This window comes from Pseudophryne corroboree, chromosome 9 (assembly GCF_028390025.1).
Source record: "Pseudophryne corroboree isolate aPseCor3 chromosome 9, aPseCor3.hap2, whole genome shotgun sequence".
Lineage (NCBI taxonomy): Eukaryota > Metazoa > Chordata > Amphibia > Anura > Myobatrachidae > Pseudophryne > Pseudophryne corroboree.
In genome coordinates this window covers 444,916,419-444,931,533 of record NC_086452.1, presented here as the reverse complement: position 1 = coordinate 444,931,533, position 15,115 = coordinate 444,916,419, and the positions used below count along the sequence as shown (strand labels likewise).

The 15,115-nt window shown below is 47.9% G+C and overlaps 1 protein-coding gene across 1 annotated transcript in view; it reads right to left on the bottom strand.

Annotated features, from left to right (window-relative positions):
• Positions 1-15,115, bottom strand: part of NCKIPSD (NCK interacting protein with SH3 domain) — a 297,008-nt gene that overhangs the window by 273,415 nt on the left and 8,478 nt on the right. The window lies entirely within an intron of this gene.

Below are 15,115 nucleotides of genomic sequence, written 5' to 3'. Positions count from 1 at the left end.
TCTCCCTGCTCTGCATCCCTGTGCTGAGCTGTTGCTGCTATCCCTGTTGCTGCTGCCAGCTGCTGTCACACACGCCAGCAGCACAAAACCTCCTCTCCCCCTCGGTGCCGGCAGCACAAAGCCTCCTCTCTCCCCCCGCTCCCCTGTGTGACATTCAGTGGCCGGGCGGGAACCAAAGGGGCGGAGCTAGATGGGAATAAGGGGCGGCGCTAAACGGGACCATGCTGCAGCAGGAGGATGAGCTGCTACAGCTTCGGCCAGCCAGACTTCATTAGGTAAGTGTCTGGAAAGAAAGTGAGTGTGTGTGTATATATAGTGTCTGTGTATACTGTATATATGTGTGACTGTGTATGTGTGTAATGTATGTACACTATGTGTGTGTGTGTTTGTATACATATATATATATATATGTGTCTGTTGTGTGTGTATGTGTGACTGCGGCATAATGTGTGTAAGCATCACAGGTACAGTAGGCGTTACGTGTGTAAGCGGCACTGGTACAGGGGGCGTTACGTGTGTAAGCATCACTGGTACAGGGGGTGTAACGTGTGTAAGCATCACTGGTACAGGGGGCATTACGTGTGTAAGCGTCACTGGTACAGGGGGCATTACGAGTGTAAGCGGCATTGCTACAGGGGGCGTTACGTGTGTAAGCGGCACTGGTACAGGGGGCATTACGAGTGTAAGCGTCACTGGTACAGGGGGCATTACGAGTGTAAGCGGCATTGCTACAGGGGGCGTTACGTGTGTAAGCGGCACTGGTACAGGGGCGTTACGTGTGTAAGCATCACTGGTACAGGGGGCGTTACGTGTGTAAGCGTCACTGGTACAGGGGGCGTTACGTGTGTAAGCATCACTGGTACAGGGGGCGTTACGTGTGTAAACGTCACTGGTACAGGGGGCATTACGAGTGTAAGCGGCATTGCTACAGGGGGCGTTACGTGTGTAAGCGGCACTGGTACAGGGGCGTTACGTGTGTAAGCGGCACTGGTACAGGGGGCGTTACGTGTGTAAGCATCACTGGTACAGGGGGGCATTACGTGTGTAAGCGTCACTGGTACAGGGGGTGTTACTTGTGTAAGCGTCACTGGTACAGGGGGTGTTACTTGTGTAAGCGTCACTGGTACAGGGGGCGTTACGTGTGTAAGCATCACTGGTACAGGGGGCGTTACGTGTGTAAGCATCACTGGTACAGGGGGGAGTTACGTGTGTAAGCGTCACTGGTACAGGGGGCGTTACGTGTGTAAGTGTCTCTGGTACAGGGGGTGTTACTTGTGTATGGTCACTGGTACAGGGGGGCGTTACATGTGTAAGTGTCACTGGTACGGGGGGTACATGTGTAAGTGTCTCTACTACAGGAGTATTATGTGCGCTGTGCCTTTGTAAAGTATGCAAGGGTGCAAATTTATAGTTTGCAGGGGGGCGCCGAACACTCTAGCACCGGGCCAGACTGCACACCCACTGCACTGCACAACACTGTCACCTTTTACATTGATTCAGCGTCCAGACATTACCCTCCGCGATATCACCCACTCTATCCGTTACATTAGCCATCTCGGGGATTCCAGGCTGGCAGCCCAGGTGCTGTGTTGCGGAGTCAGGGCCTCTGGGGATCTGGGCACGGCTGTGGCGGGGAGGCAGTTCTGTAACATCACGCGCAGAGGAGACTCCGCGGCTCAGAGAGCATGCGGCGCAGGGAGGGCTATGAAAGCCTTCCGCTGCGCCGCTTTCATACACATCTATGCCGGTGGCCGCAGCAGCTTTTGTTCCACCTGCGCCGCGGCTAGGGAGTGGGGATTGTTGATGCCGGAGGGGGCAGGCGGACTGGCAGCAGGACATAGGATGCTGCAGTAAAAGGATTTTTTTCCCTATCTACAGCGCAGAGACTTGCTGCAGATGCAGTGGCATAACCTCCAGCTGGACCTTTTTGGCAGGTACTGTCTTTTTTTATTGTCTGTACCGATTTTTGACTCTCCAAGCTTCCATTGAAAGTATATGAAAAGGGGCGTGGCCACGTGGGTGTACCCGTGGCCACGCCCCCTCTTTGAATTTGTATCAATGTTTATGTGTAAATTGTTGGAGGGTATGTTGCTGCAGATGCAGGGGGACTATTTTGGGGTGTGGACCTGGAGCTGCAGCTCCATCAGCCCCATTGTTAATCCTGCTCTGGGAACACACAGCAGCCAAAGGGCAGAGCCTCCCATTGGAAGTAACCTGTGTGGGAGGGCGTTTCTCGCCCAACCAGCTGTGGACTGGGTGTGATAGACCTGCCACTAACCCAATGAGAGCCCCTAGCCACGCCCAGGTTTATACACACAGGCACAAAGTCACAGATTTGGGCTATTATAATATATAGGAGATGTGTGCAATACATACCTTAAAAGCTGGGAACTGGGAACATCCAGGTTCTCAACAGGCCAGTATTTGGTACCCCAACAATTTTCGTATAGAGGCACATCATATACTGTAGATTGTAATCATAGGTTCTCCCGAATGCACCCAACAGATGGTGAGTCCACACACACAGGTAGACAAATAAGCATGGAGGTAATTCAGACGTGATCACTAGGCAGCGATTTTTGCTGTCCTGCCAGGGTGGGCAAAAGACATCTTGTGGCCCGGTACAGTGATATCTCTGGGGCCTGCTCAGAACAACGGAATTTTCTGTGTATACAGATATATAAATATGTATATCTCTCCTTCCTCCCCCACACACACCACGGTCTGTCTCTCCCCAATAACTCCATTATGATTCCCTGCTCACATCCCTGCCAGACACTAAGTGGCATATACTTGGGGCCCCTCTGATCCTTGGGGCTCGGTACAGGTGTCCCCTTTCCCCCCCCTGTCGCCGACCCTGTGTCATGTGATCAGATAGTCTCCACCCACAGGGGAGTGTATTTTAGCTGTGCGAACGCATGTGTAGCAGAGCTGTACAAACTGATTTTGTGCAGTCTCTGCGTAGCCTAGGACTTACTCAGCCGCTGCGATCACATCAGCCTGTCCGGGACCGGATTGGACGTCAGGCACCCTCCCTGCAAACGCTTTTTCCCACCTGCGTCTTTCCAGACACTCGCTGAAAACGGTCAGTTGACACCCACAAACGCCCTCTTCCTGTCAATCTCCTTGCGAACGCTCGTGCGAATGGATCCTTCGCACAATCCCCTTGCTGAGCGGTTATCCCCGTTGCTGCGGTCCGTCGCACCTGCGCATTGCGGTGCATACGCATGCGCAGTAAAGATCTGATCGCACGCCGTGCGAAAATGCACAGCAGCGATCAGGTCTGAATTATCCCCCATGAGCGGTATAATGACTTGGCATCCCCAAGTTCTAAATAGCGCACCTTTTAAATACCAGGCAGGGTCCGTTACTACTCATCCTTGCCAGCGTGTTTCTATACCATCTATAAGAGGAAGGTATGTGCAGGCAGTATTTATACCACAAGTATCCAATCAAAAAAATCTAAACATAGGACCTCATCCAGCAAGGAATGCAATTTCTGCTAAAAAGATCAAATAGCTGCCGCCCCGAAATGGAGAAAAAACGTTCATTGCAGAAATTGCGAATGCATCTCATTATGCGGACTGATCGCAAAACCATACGCAATTACCGGAACATCGAAGATTTCCTGTGCCAGGCAAGGTCATCCACAATTCTTAATAATAATAATAATAATAATAATTTTATTTATATAGCGCTCTTTCTCCAAACAGGACTCACTTGCGACACGAGAGGCTGGAAGTGGTCATCGCTGATGTTAGAGGCCCTCCTTATAAACGCCTGGGCACGCCGGTGTTTTTTCAGACACACCCAGAAAACGCCAAGATTCCGCCCAGAAATGTCGGCTTCCTATCAAACAGCGGCTACATTGCGATCACGATCTGTATGCATTTTCTGTTGCTATCTTTACTTGCGTGTGCGCAATGCAAACGCTGGGCATGCGCAGTCATTCAATAATCGACCGGATTGTGATTAGCAAATTTAGCAATCCTTAATTAATAAACTCCATAATCCCTAAAACTAGATGTGGATCAACTATTCTAATAGTATGCATACGGCGAATGTTATATATTTAGTCCATACACAGTCAGGGACGGACTAGGGCTGTAAAATAGCCCTGGCATAGTATCGGTCGCACGGGCCCGACAGAGAGGGCATAGCCACGGTTCATGGGGGGTAGCCTCGTGGCTTGCCCCGTGTTTCAGTGTGTCGGAAGGTCAAGCAGAGTGCTGGGAGGCGGAGCTACTCAGCCAGCCCAGCCCATCAGAACGTTGGTCCTTCTGGGATTCGTCAGAAGTGCCAGATGGGCATTGCTATTCCATATGGAAGAGCTGGCATCTGATATGGTGAGGCAAAGTATGGATGGTGTCTGGGAGGTGGCCAAAACCTGTGTCGTGAGCGTGTAATGGGTTTGTCTGCAGGCGGCTGCATTCTCAGATGCACAGCTGCTTCCCCAGAGGCCATGTTCATATGGAGTCACCTCGCCTGCTGTCGGCAGGTGCAGGTGTCACTGCTGGATGCAATGATGCACCGATGGTGGACTGTCTAGAGACCCACCGGTGGTGCTACTGTGTGCAGGGCAGCATACAGTGGGCATATCAGGGCTTGCACATTCCGGCGCAGGTATCTGCGGAAGGCAGAAACTGCTATTGGCATATTAGCGCTGGCGTGACTCCATGTCCAAACCAGTGGTGCAAGTAGAAAAAATGTCTTACAGGTACTGTGTGCGTGCGCCAAAAAATAGGTGTGGCCAAATGCCATATGGGGCGTGGCCAATGAAAATGTGGGCGTGATACACATATGACCCCCACAGTGCCAGATACACGTTGCCCCACAGTGCCAGATACACGTTGCCCCACAGTGCCAGATACACGAATGCCCCACAGTGCCAGATACACGTTGCCCCCCACAGTGCCAGGTATACATTGCCCACAACAGTGCCAGATATACATTGCCCCCCACAGTGCCAGATATACATTGCCCACAACAGTGCCAGATATACATTGCCCCCCACAGTGCCAGGTATACATTGCCCCCCACAGTGCCAGGTATACATTGCCCCCACAGTGCCAGGTATACATTGCCCCCCACAGTGCCAGGTATACATTGCCCCCTACAGTGCCAGGTATACATTGCCCCCCACAGTGCCAGGTATACATTGCCCACACAGTGCCAGGTATACATTGCCCCCCACAGTGCCAGGTATTCGTGAAGCAGCAGCAGAATCCCCCCCCCCCTTCCCCCCTTCCCTTCCCCTGCTCACCGCTGCTGCTGTCTTGTGTGAGGGGAGGAGAGCGCAGCCTGCGCCTTTCCTTCCCATCAGTCTCCGGCGGGTGAGTTCAATATTCAGCGCCGATCCGTGAGCCAATCAAAGCTCCGCGAGCTCTGATTGGCTCACGGGCGGCGCTGATTTAACGAAGACACTGAGGGGCAGGAGAGGTGCAGGCTGCGCTCTCCTCCCCTCACATCAGCGGTAGCAAGCGTCGGCCCGTCAGTGTGGGTACGGCGTACCCACGGCGAAATTCTTAAGGGTACGCCGTACCCACCCGTACCCGCATACTTGCACCGCTGGTCCAAACTCCACAGTTCTTGGGTCAAGAGTCTGAAGTTGCAGTATAATGCTGTTGTTATTTTTTTATGATGCATATATATGGATATATTTTTGCAAGTAGAAAATTGACTTTTCAATGTTACAGTTATTCTCTATATATATCATAAAGCTGGGCCAAGTAAGTCAATAGCAACCCAAATAACAAACCAGTTTTTTGTTTTTTTTTGTCAGTAACAATATATCCCATTGTGTCTTATAGCAATGCATGGAACATTTGTCTAATATCATAGTCTGAGAACATAACGGTTGAGTTTTATTCACAGATATTGATATTTCTTTTTTAAATGGAAACTCCACTTGCTTCCATCTTGTTAAATTAACTAATTTAAATCAGCATTGTGGTGCAGTGGTCAGCATGGCTGCCTTACAGCACTGAGGTCATTGGTTAGATAATACCAGGGCCCTATCTGTGTGGGGTTTGTACATACCCGCTGTGCATGTGTGGATTTCCTCCTGGCACTCAGTTTTCCTCCTACACTTTAAAGTCATATTGCTGGGCTACTTAGCTTCTAGTGCACGGGTCAGGGAACTTTTTTACCTTTTACCCCAAAATATTTTTAGATACGCCGACGTTACCCCCTTGATTTGAAAGGAAGGAAATAATATATTATTGTGTATATATACTGGTTACCACTGGCATTTCTGAAATACTGTATATATATATACATATATATATATACTATTATTATTATTCTTTTTTTTTTTGGCAATCATATTTTGGCAATGAATGGGTTAATTAACACTTACTCCCCAAAACACCAGAATGAATGTAAGAAAGATGGATGAGGGGGGAAGGGGGGGACACGACTTTTAGGAGACAGATGGTCACATCCTCACCTCAGTAATGTCAGTGGGGATTTCCCACTGTTATGTGGGCCACTGTCTGATCCTGCAGAACTCCATCAGCGGTCAGCCACATAACACTTCAAGTTCTGTGTGTGGGTTGGTGGGCCGCGGGCGGGAGGACAGCGCAGGACAGGCGGGCGTGAGGGAGCGCGGTGTGACGTCAGCACATCACATCGCGGCCAGGAACACAGCACAGGGCGGCCAGGAGCACATCGCAGGGCGGGCAGGAGGGAGCCGGCCGGTGCTGTGTCTCGGCAGCGCGACCGTCCAGTACTCCCAGGAATTTAATTTTTACCCCATTTGGGGTAATTTACCCCTGTTCCCTGACCACTGTTCTAGTGTAAGTCTTAAGGTCCATACACACTTAACGATATAATGAGCGACGTCGCTCATTTTCCCCCTCCTTGAGCGACGTCGCTCATTATATCGTTAAGTGTGTATGCCGCCAGCGACGACCGATGCGCGGCCCCGCGGGTCGGCAACGATCGTCGCTGTCGGTAGGGCATGCATGAAGGATGTGGACTGTCGTCCACGACCTTCATGCAGGGCTGGCGGGGGGCGTGACGTCACTAAGCGATATGAGCGGTCATATCGCTCAGTGCGTACTGGCGGCCGCCGACCGGCCGGCCCGGGAGGGGGAAACGTTAGACGATGTCGCTCACAGAGCGACATCGTCTAATGTGTATGGGCCTTTAGTGTAGCAGGGAAAATAGGTTGTAACTTAAGCTCTACTGATCTGATTGATTCTCTGTGAAGTGCTTGTTATAGGTAAGGGCTATAGAAATAATAAAATATACATTTTCTAACACATTATTATTTCCTGGCACACATGGAAAAAGAGATTTCTAAAGTGTTCCAACTATGTAGATTACACAGTGGAATGTAAATAATTGCATGACAAGAACATATGACATTTACAGTACACAGTTCAGTTCAGTGCACGTTGTAAATTGAGTAAATATCCCAGTATGTACATTACCGTTGCATGCAACTGAGTCTATCAATAAGTAACAACTATCACAGTCCACACACCTTCAGACTTCTCACTGCACTTGCTGTGTCTCTAATACAGATAACTGGTAATACTGCGATGGGTCTGTCATTGGCCGTCAGGGTGAAATTGGGGGGGAATTCAATACCGGTGACCCACTGCCTAAGTGGATCAATGGGGGTCATTCCGAGATGATTGTAGCTGTGCTAAATTTAGCACAGCTACGATCATTCACAATGACATGCGGGGGGACGCCCAGCACAGGGCTATCCCGCCCCGCATGTCAGTGCCGCCCCCCCGCAGAAGTGCAAAGGCATCGCACAGTGGCGATGCCTTTGCACTTCAAGAGTAGCTCCCGGCCAGCGCAGCTTTAGTGTGCTGGCCGGAAGCTACTCATCGCTCCCTGGCCCGCAGCAGCTGCGTGTGACGTCACGCAGCCGCTGCGGCACGCCCCCCGTTCGGACGGCCACGCCTGGTTGGCCGGACCGCGCCCACGAAACGACAGCCGAACGACGCCGTTCCGCCTTCCCCCCCGCCCAGCGTCCGCCTCTGCCTGTCAATCAGGCAGAGGCGATCGTAGCGGCCCGTCTAGCGGCCGGCGCATGCGCAGTTCTGACCCGATCGCACCGCCGCGATAAACTGCAGCGTGCGATCGGGTCAGAATGACCCCCAATAAGGCTGTACGTTAAGGCATGGCAGAACTCTTAGGGATGGATCAACCAATCACATCACGGAGTTCAACAGACAAAGGGGACGAGGTATCAAGCTGTCTAAAGAGTGAACAAGTGAAAAGTTGCCCATAGCAACCAACTTCTACAGTACCTATCATTTTATAGAATGTACTTGATAAATGCTACCTGGAAGCTAATTGGCTGACGTGTAACTTCTCCACTTGTACACTATTTAGAAGCTTTCATACATCTCCACCAAAGGCCCTTTCTCATAGGTTCTTGGTGATTGGTGATGGAGACCTCCTCATATATGTGCCCTTTATAGGCAGTCATGTGTCACTCTCCCCCGGCTCTTTTCTCTACCGGAGGGACTGTTATGTAAGTTCTTTTGCCTCAACTTGGGCTGCTAGCCGATAGGCAATCTGCTCACTCTCCCTGCCTATATCCCCGTTATGTTACAAAAAAAGCGGGGTTGAGGCTGCGCTATATTTGATCAATATAACAACAATAGTATTATAATTGATAAAAACACATTTTATTCCTAAAAACAATAATATGTATTTCAATTCAAAAATGAATACATAATAAAAGATGCATGCATATCAGAAACAGATGATTGATAATATATGTTTCATAAAAACAAATAAATGGGATTACCCAATTCGCCAGGATATAAGATTTTAGAATGATAAGGTGGCCGTTCCAAATTTTTCCCCTATAAAGCTAGAGTCCAGCATTAGCAAAGTCTCAGAGATAAGCAATATCCAATGGATAGACAAGTTACCGTTAGAGGATGGTATGCTCCAGGGTCTTTTGGTAAAGAGCTCCTCATGCAATACGGTTGATGTAGTTCCTTCATGCAGTTTTGCTATTTGAATTCTCAGAGTTGAAATAGATAGTCTGGACAAGGTTAGGGGATGGTCCGGTCCTCCTTTAGAAAAGTTCCTGGCGGGGGTCCCTTGTACACCTGACGCGTTTCGCTGCAGTCAGCTTGCAGCTTTATCATATTTTTGATACAGCTGCAAGCTGACTGCAGCGAAACGCGTCAGGTGTACAAGGGACCCCCGCCAGGAACTTTTCTAAAGGAGGACCGGACCATCCCCTAACCTTGTCCAGACTATCTATTTCAACTCTGAGAATTCAAATAGCAAAACTGCACGAAGGAACTACATCAACCGTATTGCATGAGGAGCTCTTTACCAAAAGACCCTGGAGCATACCATCCTCTAACGGTAACTTGCCTATCCATTGGATATTGCTTATCTCTGAGACTTTGCTAATGCTGGACTCTAGCTTTATAGGGGAAAAATTTGGAACGGCCACCTTATCATTCTAAAATCTTATATCCTGGCGAATTGGGTAATCCCATTTATTTATTTTTATGAAACATATATTATCAATCATCTGTTTCTGATATGCATGCATCTTTTATTATGTATTCATTTTTTAATTGAAATACATATTATTGTTTTTAGGAATAAAATGTGTTTTTATCAATTATAATACTATTGTTGTTATATTGATCAAATATAGCGCAGCCTCAACCCCCTTCTTTTTTTTGTACTATAATCGGGAGTGACTTCCCTTTCTTTAGAGCCTGCTGCTTGGTGAAACATCTCGTATCTAAAGCGCCCGAGCACCCTTGGGTAACCTATTCTATATCCCCGTTATGTCACTGACTCCCTTTGTGGATCAGACTATGCCACCTCTGTGGTCACTCTCTTGGGCAGATGCTCTATAGGGTCTCTGATGTCTTTAGGGTTCCTTAATTAGAAGCAATAATGGACAAGATTACCTTCCAGGGTTGAAACACTGAGGCGTTTGAGTGAGAGAGACAATTATTTGTCCAGTACATGATCCATCTGGCAGAGGTATTTGGTTATATTCCCCTGTGACTCTTGGTCACCTACAGCTGGGGCAATAGGTCCTCTCCTTCTTCAGGTGCCATGTGTACATTTTCCAAAACATCAATATAATCTTGTGCTATGACCTTACTATGTCTCCTAGTCATAGGGTGACTTCAGCAGTTAGTCCCCTTAAAATCGTGCCTATCCATTGGTGTTTTACATGTAGGAAAATACATTTGTTGGAAATTGATGTCTCGACAAACTTTTCTTCGCCTGCAGGGGTAGGCTGTGTGTCTGGGTTCACTACGATCTGCCGGCGGTCGGCCTCCTGGCGACCAGCATACCGGCGCCGGGAGGCCGGCCGCCGGCTTACAGACAGTGTGGCGAGCGCAAATGAGCCCCTTGCGGGCTCGCTGCGCTTGCCACGCTACGCGCGCCACACTATTTTATTCTCCCTCCAGGGGGGTCGTGGACCCCCACAAGGGAGAATAAGTGTCGGTATGCCGGCTGTTGGGCTCCCGGCGCCGGTATGCTGGTCGCCGGGAGCCCCGACCGCCGGCATACTGAAGACCACCCGTGTGTCTGATAGCATATGTGTTATTCACTAGGCTCTTTCATACCGTTGATGTGAGGCTATGGGGTCTGTGCACTAAGTATTGGAGAGAGATAAAGTTGACGGAGATAAACTACCAACTAACCAGCTCCTAACTGCCATGTTACAGGTTGGGTTTGAAAAATGACAGTTAGGAGCTGGTTGGTTGGTACTATGGGATCTATGTACTAAGCTTTGGAGAGAGATAAAGTGGACGGAGATAAAGTACCAGCCGGTGCTCCTACTCATTTTTCAAACACAGCCTGTAACATAGCAGTTAGGAGCTGATTGGCTGGAACTTTATTGCCGTCCACTTTATCTCTCTCCAAGGCTTAGTAAATAAATCCCTTTGTCAACTAATTTCTCCTTGGTGGTCAGTAAGATATTGTCATGGCCACTGCACTCTGACCATTGTCTGTGCCCTTATCTCAGGTAGGTAGAAGAGAACATCTGGATGTTGGTCTTGGAGATGCTACTTAGGTATTGGCACAAAACCATAGAAACTTCCACCTCTCACCCTAAAAGTCGTGCCCCCCCTCAAAAGCTGGTGTGAAGTCTCGGTCTATTGGGGACCCTAACTTGTTTTTAATACTCAGTATATATAGATATAATTGCTTGTGATTTATAATTTTACTTAATATTGTATTTTCTTTATTGGAAATTATTTTTATTTGCTTGGCATAAATGGTTCAGTTGAATAAATATTCATAAAAGTTAATAGCAATTATTATATTAACAGCGCTTACTGTTTTTCTAGTTTATTCGAAGGGACGTTCCGTGTCCCTGCAAGACAATTTTAATACCTTTACCCATAAAATCACTTTGATATGCGACGATAAAAAAAAATGATAGCTTTCCGGGGTAAAATGTAGGACACAACCAATACGCCCCTAAACTGGGCAAAAGAGCTCCATTCGTTTGTAAGGAATGGGTTGAGAGAGTGTGGCGTGTTCTTATGTTGATATGAACGAGGTATGACTTTCCTCCATTGTTATCAAACAAGATTATATTTCTGTGCGGGAGAACCCAAAAGCCAACTCCCAGCTTTTAGAAAATATTTGCACTGGAAGATTGCTGGAGTTCAGCCTAGAAACTCTGATAGGAATTATCAAACTTTCTTCATTTACTGGGCGTCTTCTGACGCAGAACCTGCCATTGTTTCCATTGCATATCTCAGTCTGTACCAGTCACCATTTGCTGACCGGCTCAACTAATCAAGAGGGCGGAGGCAACACAGGGCGTGAATAGTATCACGTTAAACTTCAGTCCATATGTAATTAGTACCAACAATGCACATTATACTCACTCAGACCTCTACCTCAGTGGTTCTCAAGCTCAGTCCTCCGGACCCCACACAGGTCAGGTTTAACAGATCACCTGGCAGGTGCACTGCCTATCACCAACTGTCACATTTTAAAAATCCACAGGTGACCTGGAAAACATGAACCATGTGGGGTCCTGAGGACCGAGTTTGAGAACCTGTGTTCTACCTGATTGGATGTCTGATATAGATATCCTGGCACTGCCTTTATTTTATACTTGAAGGGACAGAGGAGTAATTCCTTTTTAGAAGGAGAAACTTTATGAATGTCTGCTCACTGCCAAGAGCTCAGAGATTAAAGGTGTCCGGAATCCAATTTAGGCCAAGATGAGCAAATAGGCAGTTTAAAATGTCAGCAAGCATTTGTGCCCGATCCCTGACCATGTGTCACTAACCTTCACTAACCTTCTCGGGTCTGTCATTTACATTGGACTAACGGCCTGATTCAGAAATGGTGCAAAAGTCATTGCCATCATCTCTCACTGTAACCAGCTATTCAGCCATTGAGTCCAATTCAATTTGTAAAGAAAAAGAATGTTTTATCTGTCGTGAAGAAGAGAGAAAAGGCCAAGAAGATATGCAAAACTTCTGTGACTGCACAGATTTAACTGTACACGGCCGGTGCTTGCTGTCATGAATACGGAAAGCATCAGGTAACGAAAATCGTTATACTGTAGATGCAGGGCATGTACAGCTACGTTTTCTACTAGCAAGGCCAGCAACAGAAATTCTGGAACCAGAAATGGAAGTATGGACCACTGAAGATGGTATTTAAAGGAGGAAGAACCTCAAAGAAACCTTTATGGGCACATCCACATTCTCCTAAACGTGAGTTGGGGTACGCTTTACCATTTGATATTATCTAACATAGAACCTAGTCACCCCACAAAGACACCTTTACACGAGGACAATTGCACGTATCTACGTGAGTACGGTACACTAGCTTGTCACACGCCAGAGGCGGCGTTCGCCACGCTTACCCCTGCGTGTCTGCTGGTCTGTGTTGCGGCCTCCACCTTCGGTGGGCCACGGGCTCCGGCGTCTGGCTGGCGCGGCTCCCGGCGGTTCTCCAGGGCATGGGCGCCGCCATGACACCATGCATCACGTGAACGGGGGGCAGGTGACGTCATCAGACTGCTCCGCCAATCCAGCGGTGGCGGGAGATTCAAAGTCAGACGCCGGACAGAGCCTCAGCGCCTGAGTATCGTCTTTCCCTGACGTGGATGCCAGCGCTCTTGTTCCCGGCAAGGTTCTCTGAAGTTGTACTCCAATGTCTCCGGCATTTCCAGGTGCCAGTTCGCTGCACCGGTTCCAGTGAATTCAGCGGCCAGTGTGTCTCTCTGCGGTCCAGTCACCAGTGCTCCTAGGAATCAGCGTGGGCTGCGGGCCCTAAATCACCGCTCTCAAGTTCTACAAATCAACAGCGTCTTAAACCCCTGCACTTCAGTTCTTCACATCATCAGCGTCTCAGTCACCGCTCTCAAGTTCTACAAATCAACAGCGTCTTAAAGCCCTGCACTTCAGTTCTTTACATCATCAGCGTCTCAGTCACCATTCTCAAGTTCTACAAATCAACAGCGTCTTAAACCCCTGCACTTAAGTTCTTCACATCATCAGCGTCTCAGTCACTGCTCTCAAGTTCTACAAATCAACAGCGTCTTAAACCCATGCACTTCAGTTCTTTACATCATCAACGTCTCAGTCACTGTTCTCAAGTTCTACAAATCAACAGCGTCTTAAACCCCTGCACTTCAGTTCTTCACATCATCAGCGTCTCAGTCACCGTTCTCAAGTTCTACAAATCAACAGCGTCTTAAACCACTGCACTTAACTTCAACAAATCATCAGCGTCCTAAACCTCTGCACTTAAGTTCTTCAAATCACCAGTGTCTTAACCTCCGCTCACAAGTTCTTTAACCATCTGTGTCTTTAACCACCATTTACAAGTTCTTTAAGTTATCAGTGACTTTTAAACATCACCCACAGTTCCTTCAGTCACCAGCATCTCTAATATTGCTCACAAAACCCTTCAATGGGTCTGGACATTCCCTCATAAGTTCCTTTATGATATATGACTTTAAGTTGTTCTTTTCCCACAATAAAGCTCTTCAATATTTCACCAAACCTTACTGCCAGCGTCCTGTATGAGGAGATCCTATATTAGGCCGCCCCTGTTCCGGCTCAGTAGTGATTCCACTTCCCAACCATCGGAAGAATCCCCGAGTCCACAACACCCTCAGTCTAGGCCAGTGACATAGCCACCACCCTTTAGAGGAGGTTACCACATTTTTCCCTGTTTAGCCATCTGTTTTATATAGCTCCAAAAATACTACACTATTGGTCCTTCTTACTTTTTGCTTTTTATAAGGAACATCTATATAAAAGACAACTTACATCGACGACCTGTGGACAATCCACATGAAAAATCGTATGGAAAGATACCTTTTTGAGCATCATCAACACGTTTTTCACGTGAGTACGGTGCGTACCTTTGGATAATCAACATTCCACTTCAGAATCCTCTTGATGGTGTGACCATTTGTACAATAGTGATTTATGAATAAGATATCTTTGAAGCCATAATTTGAGAACTGAGAAACTTTCATCCTGAGGATTTCATCATTTCATGAGATCGGACTATTGGTGGACTTATGAACAATACCCTATTATTGTACACTTTATACATAATTTGCCTTTTTGGGTAGCGCAAATAAAGGTTGTATTTTATTTCTTCTTCTGAAAAGTAATTGTAGCTGCTTTACCGGACACAGCGGTCTGCGGAATTATGCAACTGTCACAGCCACCGGAATTTGTATTGAGAAAGAATCTCAGATTTGCCGCTTGTGCAGGAAGACGCAACCATCAGTCAATCATCAACTTTCTGTGGAGCCAATTGGCTGCCCAGACTGGCCGACAGAACTAAGACACGGGAGATATTTTGACTGCATACGGGATCATAGTTGCAGGCAGTGATATGCCCCCGATACAGTCACAACACGCCAGTGATTTAGTAGCCCCCCCCCACCCGCTGCTGCCCACAAACTCTCCATGACTGTCAATCATTTTGCAAATAAATCCTCTCTGAACTGTGCTATAATCAATGCGCCCTCTAGTGGTGGGTGCTTGGTATTTTCAGGTGTTTAAAGTGGCAATCAGCTGGCAGATTCATAATTTACACCGCAGTCTGGACTGCTGCAAGCTGCCGGACTATTAGGTCCATTTTCCTATCCCCAGCA